Source organism: Rhagoletis pomonella, unplaced genomic scaffold, assembly GCF_013731165.1.
Source record: "Rhagoletis pomonella isolate Grant_MI unplaced genomic scaffold, Rhpom_1.0 Rhpom_scaffold_00008, whole genome shotgun sequence".
NCBI lineage: Eukaryota > Metazoa > Arthropoda > Insecta > Diptera > Tephritidae > Rhagoletis > Rhagoletis pomonella.
Genome location: NW_023458562.1, coordinates 24,690,998 through 24,713,894, shown reverse-complemented (window position 1 = coordinate 24,713,894; position 22,897 = coordinate 24,690,998). Strand labels below are relative to the sequence as shown.

General features: G+C 32.3%; 1 protein-coding gene across 1 annotated transcript in view; it reads left to right on the top strand.

The window, feature by feature from the left end:
- Positions 1 to 19,918: 19,918 nt before the first annotated feature.
- The window catches only part of LOC118745233 (patched domain-containing protein 1-like), a 129,698-nt gene continuing 126,719 nt past the window's right edge, over positions 19,919 to 22,897 (top strand). Inside the window, exon 1 of the mRNA XM_036478759.1 lies at positions 19,919 to 20,770. The gene's annotated coding sequence lies outside the window, so the exon portion shown is untranslated. The remainder of the gene's footprint in view (positions 20,771 to 22,897) is intronic.

Genomic DNA, 22,897 nt, shown 5'->3' with positions numbered 1-22,897 from the left:
TTTATTTTCCCTATTAAACTTAATATACACACTGACATGTACTTGTACATGTTTTTTGTTTTTCCGAGATGTAATAACAGAATAAAGTTCAAAAGAATATGCATTTAAATGAATACAAACAAACAAATTCACTGTAAAAGATAAGAAACATTGCGTCAACCAATAAATTGTTGTAAAGTGAGTTCTTATAAGACTCAATTTCGCTAAAAACACCGTGCGACAGTGAATTTTACCCACGAAAAAATCAATATATTCACAAAACTGGGGGCCAAATAAAGTAAAACTGCGTTCTCGGTTTCTCTCTTTGACGTCAGCATTTTTTTAAAAGAACTTTGAAATTTCTAGAATATGATTGAATAAAAAAATTATTTAAAAGATTCGGTGCATTGTAGAATAACAGTATGGGTATCAATTAAAAGGAACAATTCTGTAGAATAGAAAAAAAATTAATTTTTGGGTGCACCAGGATGAATTAGTATTGAAAATCTCCTTGTTTTAAATTTTTTTCGAATACCCGACCTTTGACCCCTTATATCACCTATAATGTAAGTTTGCACAAAAAATGTTATATAACATTTAAGTAACAGCAAAAGGCGGACTATGTCTATATTTTTAGTTTTTTAGTTATTTACATATAAAAATAAAAAAAAATATTTTTTTAGCAAAGGTCCCATTTCGAACTTAGAAGGCCCATACCTACGGGGACCATCCGTTCTGTTTTTTGCAGGACCGTACTGTTATTTAAAGATCTGTCCTGCGTAGTTTTTCAAAACAGAAAACCCCCAAAATGTACTGATTTTTTCCACGTGTCCTGCCTTTGTCCCGCATTTTCTTCGATATTTTAAAATTAACTTTTCCTAATCGAAATAAAAGCAGTATCGATAACTAATTGATAACTACATAAGGGTAAGCTGGTTTTGATGGTTCAACTAGTCAATGCGTTCTAAATATTGTACGGTTATGGACAATGGATGACGAGAAATTGAAGACCAGCATCAAATATATCGATAACACTGTTCTACAAATTTTGTGGTAATCGCTTAAGAAAAAAAAATATTTTCCGAACCAATTTTCCTTTCAAACAAGCGTTTTCGTAATTTTTTCGAAAAACGTGCTTTTGGTACATTTCGAACCTATTCGTCAATATCTCACGAAAAAATTATGCAATCAACATAAGCTACCTACAGTCCTCTTACAAAATTTCGATGAAAATTATTGGTGTTACAAGCGACCAAAATCGAAAAATTGAAATTTCAATCATTTTCTTTTTACGGTAAATCAAAATCTGATGAGAAATGTAGATGTTACGGAACACAATCTGCACAAAATATATATATTTTTGCAAAGATCCCATCAATACCTTTCGAACTGTTGGTCGTTTCATGAGATATTGAGGAATAACTGAAAAAGTACTAAAAATACGTTTTTCGAACAAATCTCGGAAACACTTCTTTGAAACACCCAACGACCAGTTTGCCTAAAAAATTTGCTTTACAGAGGTTCATATTTCGTGTAAAGTAATATGTAATATGCCTTATTATAATTTTGTAAATATTCATTACTAAAAGATTAATACCAATGAAGCAAATGCGATTTATGTTTAAAGTTTAAAATTGGATTAATAATTAAGAAATATACACTCTTCGTTATTTGAATAGCGCATCCTTTTAATACTTAGTAGGTACAGTTTTTCTTTTGTTTGTTTAATATTGATTAACTTTTTATAAAAATATAGCATATTCTACGTTAAAAATTTTTGAAAATTAAAAAAAAAAAGTAAACATAGGGGCGACAATTTTTTTTGTTGACAGTGCTGCGCATTTTCTTCCATATAAAAATTTTGTCAAGCATACTTTGTGTGGTAGAAAATCAAAAAAAGGGTGCGCTATTCAAATGACGAGGAATGTATATATGTAGTATATTTTTGTTATTTTTATACTACGCAATTATATGTAGGTAAATTTTTTGAAAAATTGTCCTGCATTTTCAAAATATATTTATGGTCACCGTACCCATACCTCAATTTCGGAGGCTAACTTCGAAAAGAAGAGAAATCACTTTTTTGCCTATGACTGAATCTCTTAAAAAAAATTGGTGTGGTTCAATACCCAGCCGAGTGCTGTACAGTGTAATGATTCCAGTGTCTTCATTTATGTACAGCGTGGCGACGAATAACTGTTACCCAGTTTTTTTTTTTTTGAGAAATAAAAGGGTCCTTTATAGATTTTGCGAAAGACCTGCGTGCCAAATGAAGTTTTTTCTCAAAGTTTGCACTGATGGCTGGAAATAAGGATTACAATTTAAAAACTAATTAATACAACTAAAGTAAAATCTGTGGAAAATTAACAATAAAATGCTTTTTTTTCGCAAAATCCATAAAGGACCCTTTTATTTCTCAAAAAAACCTGGGTAACACTGATTGGTCGCGAGAAGTGTAAAATTTTTTTTATCTAAAACTAATAAAGTTAGAAGGACGAAATTCGAGGATGTGGTAGTTTGCATATTAGTCCTTGAATATATTTAAAAAAAAAAACAAATATATTGAAAATTTCCAAGCATATTCAAGGATAAATTTTGAAAAGGACATCTTCAATAATTATTCGTCCTTGTGCACCCAAAAGTTAAATTTTTTCTATTCTACAGAAAGTTTCCGTTTAATTGATGCCCATATTTTTACTCTACAATGCACCAAATATTTTTTTATTCAATAACATTCTAGAAATTTCAAAGTCTTTAAAAAAAAAATCCTGCCGCCAGAGCAAAGTTAAAAACGCAGTTATACCATATTTGGCTACTAGTTTTGTGAATACATTGATTTTTTGGTGTGTTTTAAAAATTTTTGGTTTTTGTCGCACGGTGAAATAGTTACAAAAGTACTTTGGTTTTCATTGATAAGCGTTTGCTTCCACTTTAAACGTAAATTTACAAAAGGCGCGTGCCTTGAAAAATATCGGATATGTACAATGTACATACTAAAAATATAGTAAGGTAGAACCGCTGAGAGGCACTTTTAAAATTCTTTGTATAACTAGCACCAAATAAAGTAAAAACAAGTAAGAAAGTCTAAGTTCAGGCGGAGCCGAACATTAAATACCCGGCGCAAGTACACTGAGGGAAAAAATATTAAAATCAAATAGAAACGTAATTGATCTTACTATAAACGTCAACGAAAGTACTGTACATTGGTAAATATTCAATTCAATTACGCTCATTTTGTATGAAAATATTATTTTTAAATCCGAACATTTTTAAACGATAATCAAATATAAAGTATTAATTTTTACTATGCATTATTTCCCTCAGTGTACCTAATAGCTATGCCGTGTGTAGGCAACAAAAATATATGTATAATTAAATATATACCAAGATTATATATACATACTATATATATACATATATATATATATATACATTAGGGTGCTTTTTTCGCGACTATTGTTTTTTTTCACTCCTACCTCGAAATTTTGTGGAAAACACCTAGATAAACACCCTGAAAATTTAAACCCTTAATATTAACATTTAGTACTCGCCCAAGGCGTGCAAAGATTTCCCATATAATATACACGTAAACTTTGAGTATTTTCTTCAAAAGTCTACAGCTCAGAGGCATTTTATGGTATAATCTTGGTCAATGATGGATTTTCTTTAGAATTGAACGCTCTACGAAAGTGCTAATTGCGGTGTAATCCTAACTCCCTCAGCAAGGTAGTACGTGCCACTAAACCCAATTTTTTCATGAAATTCTGGTTTTTTTGCCCCTATCTCAAAAGTAACAAGAGCTACAGAAAAAATATTAATACCAAACTTGTAGGACATTCAATTTCCTACAAAAAAGTTTTCCAACAGCAAATCGCTAATATGCATATTTCTTGATATATTGAAGTTGATCAACAATTTCTACCACGACACGTAATTTCTTTAAATGAAATTAATTAGTGTTTGTATGTATGTACATTAGGGTGGTCCAAAATAAGTAAAGTAGAAATATTTTAATGCTCTCACCCACTAGGATTGTTCTATATCGAAAAAAAGTATACCCCTTTTTTTAAATTTGAAATCAAAAAATATTTAGAGGTCGCCATTTTTTAATACTAAAGATTTTTTATTTATCCCCAATAGCATTTTCTAGGGGTTTTGGCGGACCTATAAAATATAGTTACTGTGAAAAAATGGTTAAAAAATAATTGGGTATTATTATTGGGAATCTTGATTTTCAAGAATTCTATATCATTTCTACGGAAACTGGTTTTTTCCCCATATAAAATAGATGGAAAACTTTGAGCGCTTTGAGCGACCTCTAAATACTATTTGATTACAAAACAAAATAATAAGGGTATATTTTTTCGGTATAGAACGATTTTGGGGGGTGAGAGCATACACATTTTTTACATGCATTTTTGTACCACCTTAGTGTACATTCATATTAATATCGTTGAATTGTTTTAATACCTATTGCAAAATTTTATATAGACAAGACTAAAAAGAAGAAAATAAACAAAAAAATTTTATATAAATACCACGCTTTTATAAAAGGAGTGAAAAGTAGAAAATAATATTTCCCAGTCCCACAGAATTTGTTTTGATAACTTTTGATTTTGAAATTTTTGCAAAAGTCATTATAAACAATTTACGAGATTAAAAATGAAAAGCGGGGGGCGCATGTAATAGACTTGAATTGATATGAAAAGTAATACATATATAAATGTACATATGTGGGTATATGAATAACGATCGCTTAAAATCGATCTCAAAGATGTACTTGCGCTTCAGAGCTTGAAGATCGTGTGCCATATGTATGATACTTTTTTCTGATTGGTGGACCAGGGACCGATCTATTAGAAAATACCTTATTCATGGTCCGATTTGCTGGAAATTCGGCGAACATATTATAGATATATATAGAATAGAATTGAATGATTTTTTACGGTTCAAAAGGTGTTTCAAGGCCCCGCCAAGCGTGCGGCCATTGGATATTTATCTACGTTTATTATTAAAAAGAAGTCCTTTCGTTTTATTAGAGCTGATCTCATGAACGGCTGCACCGTTTTTTTTTTGCAATTTTGGACACCTACTACACACACACTCTATAAGTCACTCATCATGCCTGTGCTGGTGTATGGCGCGGAGGCGTGGACATTGAAAACATCTGATGAAGCGGCTCTTGGAGTTTTCGAGAGAAAGATTCTGCGAAAGATTTACGGATGCTTACGTGTTGGCGAGCGCGAATACCGCAGACGATTTAACAATGAGCTATATGAGCTTTCCAGCGATATAGACATAGGGCGGCGAATTAAAATTCAACGGCTCCGCTAGCTTGGCTCCTGCTTTGAAAGTATCCAACGCGGGCCGCGATGCTGGTATCAGAGGAAAAGGAGGGCCTCCTCTGCGTTGGAAAGACCAGGTGAAGAAGGACTTTGCTTTGCTAAATCAATCTCATACTCATGGAGAGAAGTGGGGGCTATTTGCAAAGGGTGTGTGGTGCCTTCCGAAACTATTGAAACGTTTACCTACTTGTAAATACATATATATGTATATAATTCTTCGGTACGTATGTCCTCCTAAACGACCGGAACGATTTTAATGAAATTTTCTTATGTGTTAGAGTGGGATCCTGTATAGTTTAGGTTCACAACTTGAAAAGCCAGGTGGCGGTGCAGTCGAGTTATTACTGTAAATCGTATTTATGATTCGATTTGGAACATATTCGAGATATATAGAAATTCGTAAGCCGCAAGGTGCCACTGGGGTCGACCCAATGACACTCCCCCATTTTGAAATCGCCACCAACTAACCGGATCATTGTTGTCGCAAGAACTTCTTCACGGACATAACGCTTTCGTTATGTTATCTAAGAGCTTAAACAGACGGCAGCGTTGATCCGGATCAACCCGGAAATTAACTGCAGTTGATCCGGATTAAGCCCCAGTTAATCCCGATCAACGCTGCCGTCTGTTTAAGCTTTAATACAGCAATAGAGGATATGCCTTCTGGCGATCACCAAACCAAACGTTAAAGTGAATTGTTGGTGAAACATTTGGTCCCATGTTTCAATAAAAAAAAAATAATAATTTTGGGAAAGACGAAGTTCGCCGGGTCTGCTAGTTAATATATAAGATGACATGTTGCTTCGCTAACTGATATTCGGGTCGAATTTCCACCAATAAGGAGTTTAAATAGTTTTTTTTTTATTTAGTATTCAAATCATGCTGTTGGCAGCTTATGTTTATATATTTATTAGGAAAGTTTTGAGTATGTAGTTTTGTAGTCTATTCAATTCTAGTAAGAAAAAGTGCAAGTTTCAAATCCCTAAAAATTTCCGTTGATTTTTTAGAACTTTTATTTGTATATATATGGAAGAAAATGCGCCTCCACAAAAAATCCAAAAAATCAACGGTAATTTTTAGCGGCTTGGAACTTGCACCCTAAAATTGAATGCGCTACAAAACCGCATACGCAAAATTTTTCAAGGGAATCGAATTAAAAAAATTAAATGTTGGTGAACATATTTTTAAGTTTAATTATTTTTGTGAACTTTGTGCAAGCTTTGGAATTTTTATTTATGTGGTTTCTTATATAGATCGACCCTTATTTTAAATGAAAATTATTAAAAATAAGTAAAAAAAAGTCGCCAACATCATCATTTTGAATTTTGCTGCTATCATTTTACTCGCAGCTATATGTACTTATATTTTCGTGACACGAGTATGTCTTTTGATCTTTCACATGATTGCACAATATTAAAAAAGTAATTCATTCTGGGTGGCAAACACAGAAGTAGAATGATAACATAAAATTTGCAAACAAAATTCAACATATGCGGTGACAATTAATTAAAATAAATTTTTGTTATTTTTACTTTGTACTTTGTGCGATAGTTTTCCCTCGCTTATTTGCTCACGTTTCGATTAATCACCGAATTAATGTTCATACATGCTTGTAGACTGATAAGCACCATTCAAATAAATATTTATTATACCAGCTAATTAACGTACATTCTTCACTTCATATATAACGTATAACTTCAAATCATATTTTGGATTTAAGTAGGACTTGAAGAATTTTAGTTGCTATAAATTACAAAGGGACCGTAATCATTATAAATGAAAAAATTTAAATCAGCATTTAATCCTTATTTTATGATTTTTATTTTTTTTTTCACTTAAAATTAATAGTTATGAAGGCGGATTCATTGTTCTAGTTCTAAACTTTTTTCCATGTGGTTGTTTTAGCGTTTCTCTACCAGAGCGAGGAAGAAAAGTTCTGAATTAAAACTCAACGAAATAACTATTATGTGATTTTCATTTATGCGATCACAAATAATGATTATTTTATGATTTTTATTTTTTCGCTCAGAGATAATAATTATTTTTGAGTTTCATTTTCCACTTAAAAATAAAGATTACTTATAAAACTCAAAAGGCCATACAGACGTCACCAACAGAAATTTGGACCTCAAATCTTCGATATTAATTCATTTTATTAGGTTGTATCTAACTCTGAGAAGGCTGCGTTGGAAATCACGCTAGTATTTATAGATTTTTTATTTTCGAATAATCAATATTAAGTGAAAATAATTATTTTTTTTGAGCGAAAAAATAAAAATCAAGTAATAATAATTTATTTTGTGCGATAAAATAAAACTCAAATATTAGATAATTATTATTTAATTAAAATCATTTTAGATTACAGTAGGACATACAAATACAATTATGTGAGTATACATATGAAATTAGTTAAAATTGTTTTACGATGATGCTTACAACATGTTGATTTTTTGATTGAAATTAAATCAAATTATGATTATTTTCCGTCCCTGGTATAACATAATGTGACAGCGAATATAAAATATTAGCGATATATACATATACATACATACGTACATTGAATTGTAGCTTAATATGTCATTCACACTATCTTGATTTCTGGCTAACTCTTAATGTCAAATCGTAATCAATAAATTTTCGGTTTAATCAATTCAATTTCGTCGAAAGTAAGGGTCAGTTTATCAGTACACGGTTTATTGTTTAAGGAAGAGGAGAGCGCAAGGAGCTCTAATATGACTTCACAATGGACCTAAGTGTGTTCGTTTTCCTGTGCTCGATGAGTACAATCGAAATAACCTAACTTAACCTAAGGCCCAAGCCCTTAATTTCAATTGACATTATGACCACTTCAAGCGGCCATAATTCAAATATGGCCATCTAGCGCACTTTGTAATAACCTTATGATCACTTCGGAAAAACTAAGTAAGTAAAATTTCACTAGTTCACCGTTAAAAAATTAAAACTAACAAATGCAAGGTTCCAACAACAAATTAATATATGAACAAGTTAAATGCAAATTGTCTTCGGATTTATTGGGCATATGAATTTCTTATAAATTAAAAAAAAAAATTTTATTAAATATATGTATCCATATCAGTTTAGAACGGATTAACCGATTTAAGTGATTTTTTTTGTTGTATTTGAAGATGGTTTGTATGTGAAAAATTGCTCGTCAGGTGACGCTGGAGTTGAGTTAGTACCAGAGCTGTTAAATTTCCATTACGATTAGTAATCATTAATTTTTTTGCATTTTTTAATTTTAATGATTATTTTAATTTTCTTACATAACCCAGCCATTAATAATTAATTATTAATTATAATTATCAAAAATAATCATGATTAATTACCATTACAAAAATAATCAAAAATAATCAAATAACTAGAAATAATCAAATAATAAATATTAATCAAATTGTTTTAGTTATTTGATTATTTTTAATTGTTTGATTATTTTTAATTATTTGATTGTTTTTAATCATTTGATGGTTTTTAATTATTAGATTATCTTGAATTATTTGATTATTTCTGATTACATATATGATTATTTTTAATTATTTTTCCAAGTAGATGAGGCTGTGTTTTTTACCTGAAAACAGTATGAGGTGAACTTTTTAAAAAGTTTTAAAGAAATCCTTTTCAATGGTAGCAGGAACCGAAAAAGGCATTTCGTATATTGTTTTAAGTTCATTATATGCTGTTTCTAGGTCGAAAGAAAGACAAAAAATCAAAAAATTTACTTTTTATGGTCATTTTGAAGGTAACATTGAATAAATAATCACTTTGACCTTCGAAGTTAAAAATTGAGATTTTTTGTCTTTCTTTTGACCTAAAAACAGCATATAATGAACTTAAAACAATATACGAAATGCCTTTTTCGGTTCCTGCTACCATTGAAATAGATTCCTTGATGCAAGAACATCAAAAATATCTGTTTAAAACTTTTTAAAAAGTTCACCTCATAATGTTTTCATGTAAAAATGAAAACAATTGAGAACCCCTCAATTTGAAGGTGATTTGAAAGGTGAAGGCAACTTTTTATCCAACGAAATTATTTTTCCTCGATTTTTTATCTCAAAGGCTTTAAAATGCTGTTAAATTTATTTCGCTGGATGTTTTTGTTCTCGAGATATTACATTTTGTCAATATCTACACTGTGCGGTGTTTAATAATAACTTTTAATTTGCTAATTTCTTATATATCGTTCACCATACAGCATTAACCAAATCAAAAATTACATTCCCGAACATTGTACAATACATTATTCACAAGTTGAAATCAAATTAAAAAATAATAATAATCCAATAATATCGTATAACTAAAAAAATTAAAAACAATTCAAAATAATCAAATAATTATATTAATCATGCAATTAAAAAATTCAAAAATAATTGAAAATAATCAAATAATTATATTTATAATGTAATTAAAAAATTTCAATAATAATTGAAATAATCAAAACTAACAAAATAATTATGTAATTAAAATTAATTAATTAATTGACTTTTTTTTTGATAATTGATTATTAATCATTAAAAACGTGCAAATAATCGTACTTAATCATTAAATTTTTACCAAAAAAAAACATGCTCTAATTAATAATCATTAGGAGTATTAATTATGATTTAATAGGTCTGGTTAGTACTAAACATCGTATTTATGGTTCGATTTAGTGCATATTTAAAATATGTATTGGTAACGTGAAGTGAAAGATATTCGCTAAAAATTTACACACCAGGTGGCGCTAGAGTTGAGTTTTTACTAAAATACGTATGGTCATATTTGGTTCATCCATATAAGTATGGGAATATCTCTAGAACTTTTGATTTTGTTGAGTATGCATGGCTTTGTAGGTATATGGTCAAAATCGCTATATCTGTTGTGTATTTTTAAAAAGAAAATACTATATAATATTATGTTTTATTCGATCTGAAACAATACCCGCTCGTTGTAATTCCAAAACTAACTAAAACACCAGCGAGTCAAAATGATGATTGAGCATTGCTTTCTTCTTTTGCACACTGCATTTCCTTTACCGAATATGCTTGGACGCTGATCACTTTTCTAATAATCTTAGGTCTATAAGTATTGTAAAAATATAGTACACGTAATTGTGCTCTATATAGATTAGATTAAAAAAATTAATAAATTAGTGATTCTGGAATATTAAAACTTAACTAAGTGTTCCTGTTTTTCCGCGTAACTTTTTTGCCGTTTGATTTTTGAAAATGGGACTGAAGTGCTATATTGTATATAATATACTGTTGAAAGTGACAACTGAATGTGTACCTCTAATAGAACCAGATATATGAGTATTCGAAATTTAGTATCAGAAACGAAACTCAAGAAAAACATAATTTTCTCACTGGCATACTTATCTCTCGATAAGTGGATGGTGTTTTATGCTAGAAAACCATTGTCCTACACTTGTATAATAAGTTCATAAATAGGTAAGTGCAAATAAATTTTGAAGAAAAAAACTAAAAATTGTTCTTATAAGATTTGGTAACTTTGACCGCCATATAGGATCTGCCATTTTGAATTTTGAAAATCTAAATTCATATTCGTAGCCAGCGACCTCAAGAACCAACAGATACCAGAAGAAAGCAAATCCGTCAATATTTATGAAAAAGTTTTTGTCACATAAATTTCGTCATGTTTTTTGAGGTTAGAAAAAAATTCTGACATGATAGATCAAAACGGAATTCATATTCGTATTCAGCGGCCCTATATGTATACAGAACACCTAGTCTGGTAAAAAAAACATGGCTAAAACCATGCAACTTTTTGAGCTATTTTCTTATTACACATTCAAGGCCTATTAGGAAAATCGTCAAGATCGATACTCTATAGATCTCATTTTTGCCCTTCTTTTCTTATCATAGTTAAATAAAAAGTTCATAGCGTAAATCAGTTAAGTAGAATATACATACAAATGGCTCCCGAAGCACTGTTTAAATCAGGGACCGTAACAGTTACAACTTTTATTAAAAAAATCACTCTTTAACAATTACTTTTTGACTTTTATTTAATTACTCTTTAAATAACCGTTATTTCTGACTTTTATTTTCTAAATCGAAAATAACAATTATTTTTGATTTTTATTTAAATAATCTGCAAATAACAGTTATTTTTGATTTTTAAATTATATGTCTTAAATAACAGTTATCGAAGACTTTTATTTATAAAAGTCATATATAAAAATCAGTCACTGATCTTTATTTTTTCAATCGTACTTATAAAAGTCATTTGAATAAGTCGTAGTAAACTTTTGTTTTCCAACACCTTCTTAACTGCGAAAAATGTTATGACTTTTATACGATTGATTTAAAAAAATAAAAGTCGGTCACTGATTTATATTAATGACTTTTAAAAGTAAAAGTCACTGACTGATTTTTGTTGATGACTATGACGATGTTATCTAAGCCATATAATATAAAAATCAAAAATAATTGTTATTTTAGATTTATAATATAAAAATCAAATATAATTGTTATTTTTTTAAATTTTGCATAAAAATTGCAAAAAAAATTTATTTTCAAATTTGAGTCTCAGTGCAAAACGAAATGGATTGTTATGTTTCACTTAGTTGTAGAATATTTCCTTCATAGTGAATTTTTCCATGACAGTTTTCATCAATAACTGTTATGTTCGGTCCCTGGTTTAAATACAATAATGGGTTGAAGTTAAATTTTAATATATTCAAGAAAGGTGTGAAGCACAGTTTTTAATAATTTATTTTATTTAATTTTTAATTTTTTACAAATAGGGTCACCCGTTAGATGCTAACACGAATCATATCTATTAGATGTACATAGAGATTCTATGACTTAAGTGAGCAACTTAATAAATGCACAATTGAAGTCTTTCATAAATTATGTGCAACCCAACTCAATTCACTACTGCAAACATTGTAAACAAAATAATGCGTATAGCGTACTGCGTAGCTCAAACAAACGCAGAGATGCAATCGCTTGCCCACTTTTTCTAGAACCGCTTAGACGACAGCCCACTTATGAGGTGTTAATTTAATAAAGTCCATTTAGTGAGCATTGAATTGGATAGTTGCAGCGACAACTAGATGACACCAACTTAATGGAAAAATTAATGTTACAGAGAACGATGCAGTGTATTTTTTGTTTGATTCGCTCTTAAAAAAAGTAGCACTAACTATTGACGCAGCAAAAACTTCATTCAATGAAGTTCAACGCTACGGTTTTGTACTACAATTATGCTAGCATTCTAAGCTAACTTAGTTGTTCTGTTATCAGATTCCCCATATTAAGCTGTAAGTAACTAAGCAGTCGCGCTTTTTAACTATTTATTTTAAACAGTTGTGGTATTCCCACAACCGCTGTGACGGCCATCTAACTTTAAATTGTTTACGCTCATAACTCTTTCTGCTTTAGATATTTTCTTAATTGCTTAAGATTTACTTACGAATGACCTTTCGAAACAAACACAAATCTACATTTACACAAACATATATGTTTATACGCATAATCTGTGGAATGACAAAACATTTCTGTAAGTCAAAGTGCATTGTACTTTCAGTTCATTCCCACCATGCAAAACATGAGAAATAGGCAACAATCGTCAATGGCAACAAATTGGCGACTCACCGATTTATTGGTGTGGTGACAAATCGGCAACATCACTTCGTTCATGACAATTTTGAATAAAAAAGTTCTCAAAAATTCCGAAACTTATGAATATGGCGTCAATAGTATTGGCCAAAGTATCTAAATTATACCCAAGGACAAGATTGCAGAAATAGGAAGCCTCACAGCGAGAAAATGAATTAATTCCCATTGTAAGTTGCGATTTGGTATACAAAAAAATAAATGAAGTCTTAAAAAGAATAAAATTATTCCAAATATCGTCTGAAGCGATAAGAAAAGGACTCATTCAGGTAATAAGAAAACGACTCCCCCAGGCGGACGTTTTAGAGCGACCGGTAATAGGAAATCGATTCGATGGCAATATTACCGGCAATAAATTTGTTTCCGAGGGCGACACGTTTTCTTATTGCCGGCAACACAAATTGTTTGGTGGGTTATGCGATGTAAATAAACTAAGATGGTAGTGAAAAGTGAGAATATGAGAAATACGAGAATTTGATATGTACATACATACATACATACGCTAAGAGGAGTACGAGTATTTGAATTGCTTTTTAAAACTATAGCTGAGTTTTTAGTCCTCATTTGGAAAATGGAACATATGTACTGAGTTGGCAAATGTTCTGCTTAAATTATTTGTCAGAAGCGGAATGGATATACAGGATGGCGCCGAATGAGCTACATATATGGTTTAAATGGGTTATAACTTTTTTATTTATGCGATTATTATAATATTTTTTTTTTTAATGCAGTATATTATTGGGGAGTTTTTTGCAATTAGCTTTGAAAAATGATATCCTGTAAGTGATGTCCATTTTGTGCTTCGCACATACGTGCTCTTTTTAGCATATTTTCCATAACTTTTCGCAGAATTTCGGGTGTAATGGCCATGATTTCATTTCGAATGTTGGTTTGGAGTTGGAGAATGGTTCTTGGTTTGTTAACGAACACTCTTTCTTTCAAATATCCTCAAAGAAGACTGTCAGGAGCTGTTAAATCTGGTGAACGTGGAAGCCAGTTAAAATCGCTTGTGCGCGAAATAATGCGTTCGCCGAATATGTCCCTTAACAAAGCCGTTGAAGCACGTGCAGTGTATGCTGTGGCTCCATCTTGTTGAAACCACATGTTTGGATGGTTTTCCACAGCTACCCTAATAAAATTTTTCAACATCGCCCGATATGCAGCACCGTTGACAGAGATTGAGACACCACTTTCATTTTCAAAAAAAATATGGGCCAATTATCTTTTCGGAGGATAAACCGCACCAAACAGTACACTTAAGTGGGTGCAATTCTCGCTGATGCACTGCTCTTGGATTTTCCGTAGCCCAAATCCTGCAGTTTTGCTTGTTGACATACCCATTTAATAGGAAATGGGCTTCATCGCTCATTACCAAATTGTTAATAAAGTCTGGATTTTCCTCCGCTTTTTCACGGAAACGAATGGCATATTCAAGCCGTTGCTGGTAGTCTGTCGTCTTCAACTCTTGCACAAGTTGAACTTTATATGGGAACAAGTCTGATGTCATCAAAATTCTCTGCAGCGACGCCATGATAGTCCACGCTCTCCCATACACGTCCAATATTTTGAGCAGTGTGCACGATAGGTATTCTTCCGGCACCAGGAAGGGTTCTTACAGACCCATGTTGACGAAAATTTCCAATCAAATGGTTTATTGCTGACGCTGTGGGTGCAATGCGCACATTAAAATAACGACGATATGCACGCTATGTCAACACAATAGACCGTTGGTTTAAAAAATAAAATTCAATTATTTGTGCACGTTGTTCGATCGTGTAATGATTCATAATTAATTCCCCAAAATGAAAAAATAATAATTAAAAATGTTATAAAGAATTCAAACCATATAGCTCATTCGGCGCCACCCAGTACATAGGTATACATAAAATAAAGCAGGTAAACTGAGCCAAAAGTACAATGGTGTTGTCAACCAAGTTGTTGTTTGATTTTTTCATGGTAAATACACCGTTTTTAAGAAATGTGTTTCCAGTTGAACATTTGAAAACAAATTCGTATGTCTGACTGTAGCCAGTGCTGCCGAAAGTACTATGATGGTAGTTTTTTACTACTATTTTGCGAGATAGTTGACATTTTTATAAAAATGTATAAAGTAACTCAAAAATATCATATTGAACATTGTTTGAACGCTCTTCTTGGAATGATTTGCGATTAACTTTTCCTTTCATCGAGAGCTCACTTTGTGATCAAGTTTCTTAAGTCATTTTACGGAATTTTAAAACTTATAACCACAGTGATGCATTTTTATTGGGTATAAACTCTTCCCCTTTTAACTCTTGGAGAGAAAGCTCTTTTGTTGGTCCGATCTAACGCTAAAACGCATGCAGGAAACAGCACTTAGGTCATACTATACTTGAGGAGGTGGGACCGAACCACAAAGATTCGCCTGCCATCTCATCTTCACCAAGACAGGAAATGAAATAAGGTTCTTATATATGCCCACCGCAATCAGAGGTTTGCGCTTTGAGAAGCCACCACTTAGCAATTCCAAAAGTTGTCTGCAGACGTACTTGATTAATGAAGCAGCCAGTCGAAGCCTCCCAACCATTGCTGAATGCTATACTGCTTGTGGGCTAAGAAATGCCTGATATGAGTCGTTTTTAACCAAATGAGCAGGAATTCCCGTGTGACCTACCACTTATGAGTATATAGAGTAATACCAGTTCCTTATATGTATGTATTTACCAGCAAAAGTTTGCTGAGACTTTCATTGCTCCGTTTGGAAGTACCTACCAATTATTTTCCATAATGTTGTCCATGTCAGTTTTTTTCCAAATGCAAGTTTTAGAGCCATCCGTAAAAAATCAACAATATGTAGGTAACTAAGCAAAAATCAGCCACACCAAAATCAACGTTGTAGAATCTTTTCAACAATTGTGGAAGCGTGCTGTCCTTGGGCACTGAGAAACACATCTACATCTCTGCCTTCAAAATATTTCAACTCAGTATACTCTGTACAATAACGCCACCTATTTGTTGTATGGTTTTAATTTGATCGAGGATTTATACAAACATCTGGACCATACTCCTCAAAATATAAAAATATTCCCCAAAAGTTATGTTTTTTACTACCCTAAAAAACAGAAAACGGCAGCACTGTGACGGAGCCCATGCCATTTTTCTCAAAAATGTTTTTGTTACATGTATTCAGTAAGAACAAGTAAAGGGTTCAAATACCATCAGAGGCAACGTGTTAAAATGATACTAAATTTTTTTTTGTATCTCCGAATTATGAAAAAGCATCTGTGAAGTGCCTTGTAGGTCCCTCTGCTTTGTGTGACAACATCAACGCGCACGCCAAAAATCGGAGGAGAAGCTCATCCAAACACTAACATATGTGTAAGCGCCAGTCTATTATAGTATTATTATTATCTGTGAAGTGCAGAACATAAGTGTATTCAAACGAAAAAATTTACAACCAAAAGTTTGGTTAATGTAAACAAAAGTGTGGTTAATATTACCAAATCATTGATGAAAATATCAACCAAGGAGTTGTTAATATTAACCAAAAATCAAGTTGATTCCTTTTCAAGTTTGAATTTGGTAATATTTATTAGCCAATTTTTGGTTGCTTTTTTCTCAGTGAAAACAAAGTTTTAAGTTAAATAGTAAAGAAAAGCTAAAAATTATGCAGATAATGTACAAAACTTGGTAACTACCTAATTATTTTTACGCTTTTAGTACATTATCTACATCGTTTTAATATTTTCTTTACAAGAAAACCATTTAACTTAAAATTTATTTTTTGCTTTATTTTCAAGTTTTTAGTTTTAACATTTTATTATAACTGTGGGGGAAGAATGGGTTCACCGCTCACGACGTACTATTTTTAGCCGCCCAACGCCACACAGCCCTGGACACGATACGAAATCTCGACTTGGGGGGGAATTTCGTTTGATTAGATACTTATTCTACCTATCATTTGACACCCATATTTACATAGGGGGTTGTAAAAAAATATTTAATCAGCCATTTTGTGGTGGCGGCCATATTGGATTTACATTGATGCAGAATATATGTACATGAGGATATTAGGTTTGCTCCACACAAGCCCGCGGGATCCCGTGAACAAAAAACGTAAATCTATAAGAAGAACCAATACGTTATAATTGTAGCGAGTGTGAACATCAGGAGCGTTCCTTCTCTTTTCATCCAATGGAAAAACGTTTTTGGGCAAAAGAGAAGCCACGCTCCTGATGTTCACACTCGCTACAATTATAATGTGTTGTCCCTTCTTATAGATTTACGTTCTTTACCGCGGGTGACCAAAACAGCTCAGAAAGCGTTCCTCACTAGAGGTGCAAAACTATCGATAGTCAGGCCATCGATAGTTTTCGGTATTATTTTCAAAACTATCGATATATCGTCGATAGTATCGTATTTATATGGTTTTGGCTCAATTTTTGTATGAAGATTTCCTTAAGAATATATTCCGAAATTACGTTTCGATAACCTTGTAAACTGCTGACACTTCTTTAATTGTTTAACCGTTAAGTTAGAAGTAAAGTTATTGAAAATTTAAATTGAATTGAAATGGAATAAAATTGGGCGTACTGAAATTTTATATTTGTGGTTTTCGGTATCCTCCGTCATATATGTATAAGGCATTCATTAAGTAAATTTCAATTTTAGAAGAAGGAAACATTTTTTATCTGAGAGGTAATGGTTTTTATCTACCTTTTATTAAATAGTAGATAGATAATATTGAAAGTTTTGGTATAAATTAATTTGTATCAGTTTTTTAGCAGTATTTTAAAAGATGCAAGGTTTTCCGTCATTTTCGAAATTTGACATTACTCTTTTAAAAAAGTAGCAACCAAATTTTTAGTTCAACTTGGATATTTAAGAGAAATGAAAAGAAAAGAAGAAATAAAACTAAAATAAATACTGAATCACATGTCTGTCGGACTATCGATAGGACCAAAAAACAATCGATAGTAGGGAAAAATAAAAAACATCGATACTATCGATAGTGCCATCGATAGTTTTGCACCTCTATTCCTCACGCTTGAAAAATGGGAAACAGAAAGCGAATGCCTTCCACTTTTAGATCGTAAATGTCTTCTTCTTCGAGCCCGAAACAGTCCGGACTTTTTTCCGGGCAGAAATTATTATTAATTATTATTATAAAATAAATACACGCAAAGTCATTATTTAGAGCTGATTTGTTGATTCCGGGCACGAAATGTAGTTTTTTGCGTCCCTCACGTTCTGGGCACTTTTGGCACATGTTGACATATTTTTTACACTTGTGAGAGAATAACTTATTTTAACGCTCTAATTACCGAAACAGCGCGGAATGCGTGTCACCAGAACTAAAGGTGTGTACCAAATTTCAGATCAGAGATGCGACCCGAAAACAAAAATACACAAGCTAAATAAAACCGATTAAAAACGATGACTTGGGTGAAAGTGTTAGTGTGAATTTCATTACACCTAAAGTTATGTTTACATTATAAGAGGCTTTTAGTTGTACGTAGGTGGACATTTCCATCAATGATGCAAAACATGTTGCTGACAAAAAGTTGCCAATTGTAGATAAGTAGTAAGCATCAGAACGTCCATAAATACACGTGTATATGGATTGTCTTCATGTAGGAATGTCCCAGCAGAAAAAAATTATCAATTAATAAAAAATAACCAACTTGTAGTTTTTTGTAGTTGCAACTTTTTTTCGGGATTTCTAAAATCTATATAGCTTGTAGTTAGCTACAAAAAACTAACTTGAAACCAGTTGAAAAGTAAGGCAGGAGTAATGCAGACGTAATCGATAGATTGTTTTCTTTAAACAAGTTTCTATTTAAATATCTATACTTTCTTTCTACACTTCACAAATACTTTTTCGACATGAGCACAAATAAAAGGAAAATCGAAATTTTACATTATCATTTTGAAGTTATGCCTGACGAAGTTCGGATATGGGACCACCTACAGGAGAATATGTAAACAAATATGAAATGTAATAAAATCTATGGCGATGGCCGCGAAATAGTCAAGGGTGTAGTTACCTCTTCATTAAATTTCCACTAACTTGTATGTAACTATTTATTTTTGGACATTAAATATCAATAAGAAAAACAAATAACAAAGTAAATAAAAACGCAAAAGGGGGAAAAAACAAAAAAATTATTTAGTTTTTCTTATTGATATTTTATGTCCAAAAATAGACCCTTCACTATTTCGCCGCCATCGCCATAGAAATAGGGTTAACTTTGCTCAAAGAGAATATACGGATAATAGTGACCTTTAGTTCCTTCCTAATCAACTTCAAGTTAATTACTTATAGTTAAATACACTTCCCGCAGGGGTGTATCATGCTACGTACATACGTACATACCTATATGCATATATACTGAGATTATTGTACTTAGTATGTGCGCATTTATAATACAAAATTATCGGATAATTCAATTTAAATATGTAAATACCGACATTTATGTGTGCGTATGAGCGTTTGCATTCCATACATACTCCGTTCATGTACAATGGTGCGGGTACTTGCTTTCATTCATTCAGTAAATTGACGATTTCAGGCTCATTCAATTACATTCGGTTTATTTTTGTCGTTCTCGACGTCGGTAATTTTAATTTGAGCATCATAATCACCGGGGCAACTACTGCTGTTGCTAATTTTTTGATGCTTATATTTTCCTTGAACGTGCCTCAAAGTGCTCTTTAGGCTATTTAAATTTTTTTTTTGCACAAAAAAGCAAAGATGGAATAGTTATAAGTTTGTAGTTATACAAGCTTTGAATTTGTGCTTCTTAACATTTATTTTTGTATGGGAATAGAGAATGAAAATAAATTTGTGTATAATTTTACTAATTAGATTTTTGCTTCAAGTGAAATTATCATTTTTTATCAAACACAACGCCACTGATGCACTGAAATTTTATAAGAGGAAAGTACTCATTCATACTCATTCATAAATCTAAATGGCAACAATAGTGAAGAAAGTAGAGATTAAGCAGGGAATCATTGAGATGGTGATGATTGCGATAATCCTCTCCATTATGCCACAATCGCAGTTCTAATATAAAATCTATAACGCTCAGATCCCATTTTTAATATCAATTATATAAGCATCAACGATTTGCAGGCCACTTTGCCAGTGAGGAGCTTGTAAAGCTTATGAATCACCGCCTAAGCAGATTAAAGTTGGATGTCCACAAGATTGCCGGTATACATACATATGTATGCTTTGCTTAACCCACAAGTAGGGCAATCATGCAGTTACGCCCACTAACTAGGAGGCAATCTTCCTATCGACGATACTTTCGGAAAGACTAAGACCTTTCTTGAACCAACTAATTGGATCTTCTCAATGCCTTCGCTTCGATAAATTTACTTTCGAGCAGGTATTCACCAAACCTTAACCCTTTGAAAATCTGGAAAAAAGTTCAAGAAAGTAACCTCTGAGAAAAGGATCAACATGCACCATCTCCTAAAAGATTTTTAACTCGTTTTAAAAAACTAAAAAAAATATATATATATTTGGCGTTTACACATTTAGCCAAGCTTCTTTCCCAAATTTGTGGTACCCGTCTTGGTGTTGTGACACAATTGAGGACCTACGATTTGACGCCGATTCTGAAATGACTTTATGAGAAGCTTTTTAATGGCAGAATATACTCGGAGGCCGCCAATAAAAACAACTTCTTTATATTGCTGAGACCAGGCATTGAATCATGAACCTACCGAGTAGCAGTGCACATCTCTAACTATTTACTCAACTACGGCAGCTGTTGCTGTAAAAAAATACGTTCGGAAACACCGCCAGTTCCGCAAGTATGTTGTTTTTATTAATTTGCATACTAGTGCTTTTAACGGCTGACATTTAATTAATTAATCCCAACGGTTGACCCTCCTTCCCACCTAACCGACACGAGGGGTGCAGTCGGCATGACATACGGAACTTTTTGTTTTTGGTGCCGAGTCGTGCAAAAGCAGGAGTTAGTTAAGTGTCTGATCTAAAACTATTTAGCTACAGAATCCAATTCATCAACTGACTGGATATGCTAAGGATAGTATTTCGATTATTGAGAGGATATGATAGTTTTCTAAGAGGCTCATACATATACAAGAAAAACACTGCGCGAACAAAGGCAAATTATTCTTATGCGAGACTTTTGACTGGCTCCTTATTAAAATTTACTGTCGTGATAGTGAACGTTACATGCCTCCAGTTTTCCTTGGAAATGGCACCGCTTTCTTTGCCTCGTACGACAACACCTTCTATGCCGCATAGTACCCCTTTGACTAACTCGAACAAGCAAGTATATTTCTCAGACAAATGAAAGATATCGTGACAAATATTGGTTGTGGCGCCTGGTATAGCCTGTTGTTTGGATTTGACTGATACCTTTCAAACCTTCGGAAAAAGAGCTGGTACTTCTTCCAGCCAATCATTTCCCTTCTGTGGCAACTGAAGCCAATTGAAAATGCCAAGTGAAGTCATATCTTTTCTTTCTGGATTATCCATTGCAGATAAGGCCTTCCTATTTTCTTGCTGGTACCAATGGGATCTGAGTTCAATACTTTCAAAACTGGAGTGTTTTTCTCCATTCGTACAATATGGTCAAGCCAGCACTTTGTCTGTGCCGTTGTTAACTTCGTTCAGCTCGACCCTATTGGTGTCGCTGACCTTTTTACTTATACCAATACTTATCTGTGGTGAGACAGGGAGGCGCCATCTCAACGTTATCTGCATCGTAAATGGCGACACGAAGTGTCAGAAAGACTCAGAGGCTTAAAAGTCAGGTGCCACTCATAGAATAGTGCAACTGATAGCTCAAGATCAACAGATCATAAAATAAAAAGGCTGAGTTAGGACCTCTTCCGGGCAGGCGACTGGCAATATGTACATTCCTACAGGTGTTCATATTGTACTAGAGTGCCAGTTACTGTCGAAATTCGACAGTTTTTCTAGTTTTAGAAGCCTTGGAGAGGTTTTCTAACTTAACACGTAGCGATACTTATACGGTACAAATTAACTAACCGGAAAATCTTCTGCTAAAACGTAACAATTTTTTTTTTTATCTGAGAAGGTCTTTGGAGGACTTCGGCAGGACTTGGAATTGACCCGATACATTCAAGTTTACCGATAAATTTCGATGATTTTCAAGAACACTAAAATTCGATAACTCAACAAAATTCGATAACTGTGAAATTCGATGGCTCGATAAATTTCGATAACTCAGAAATTTAAAAACTATGGATACCTTTATGAATTTTTACTGTTGACATCTCCACATTTTTCGAAAACTATCTAAACATTTTGATAACTCGTTACACTCTGTTAAGACGATTAAATTCGATAAGCAGTGATAAATCGATAAGCTTATATAACCTTGAAATTTCGATAAATCGATATATTTTGAAAATTCCATAAACGTTGCTTTGTTGAAGCAACAAAATTTCAGTAGATCAATAATTATCGATAACTCTGTAAGTTGAAAGAAATCCATGCATTACCACACTTCGATATATTTCGTTAAGTCTATAAATAATGATAATTCAATAAATATCGATAACTTGATACATTTCTTTTACTTGACAAATTTCGTTAATCCCACACGTTTTTATAGCTCGATAACTATCTGTAAATTTGGACAACTAAGTTTCTGTGTTTATGAATTTCTACAACTCAGTAAACATTGATCAGTTTGAATAATTCGATACGTTGCGATAACTTAATAAGCATGGATAAATTTCGATAATTATAAACTTCGATGATTCGATAAATTTCAGTAACCTTTATGGCTGATTTTATTTCGATTCCTATCTTTTAACCTAATTCATATGTATTTCTCATTGTCGCCATTTTCGCCTTTATCTCAATTTTCGTCTTTATCTTCACTTTTGCCTTTTTTTGTCTTCATCGTTATCAGTTGTTTCTTCATCTTCATATTTATC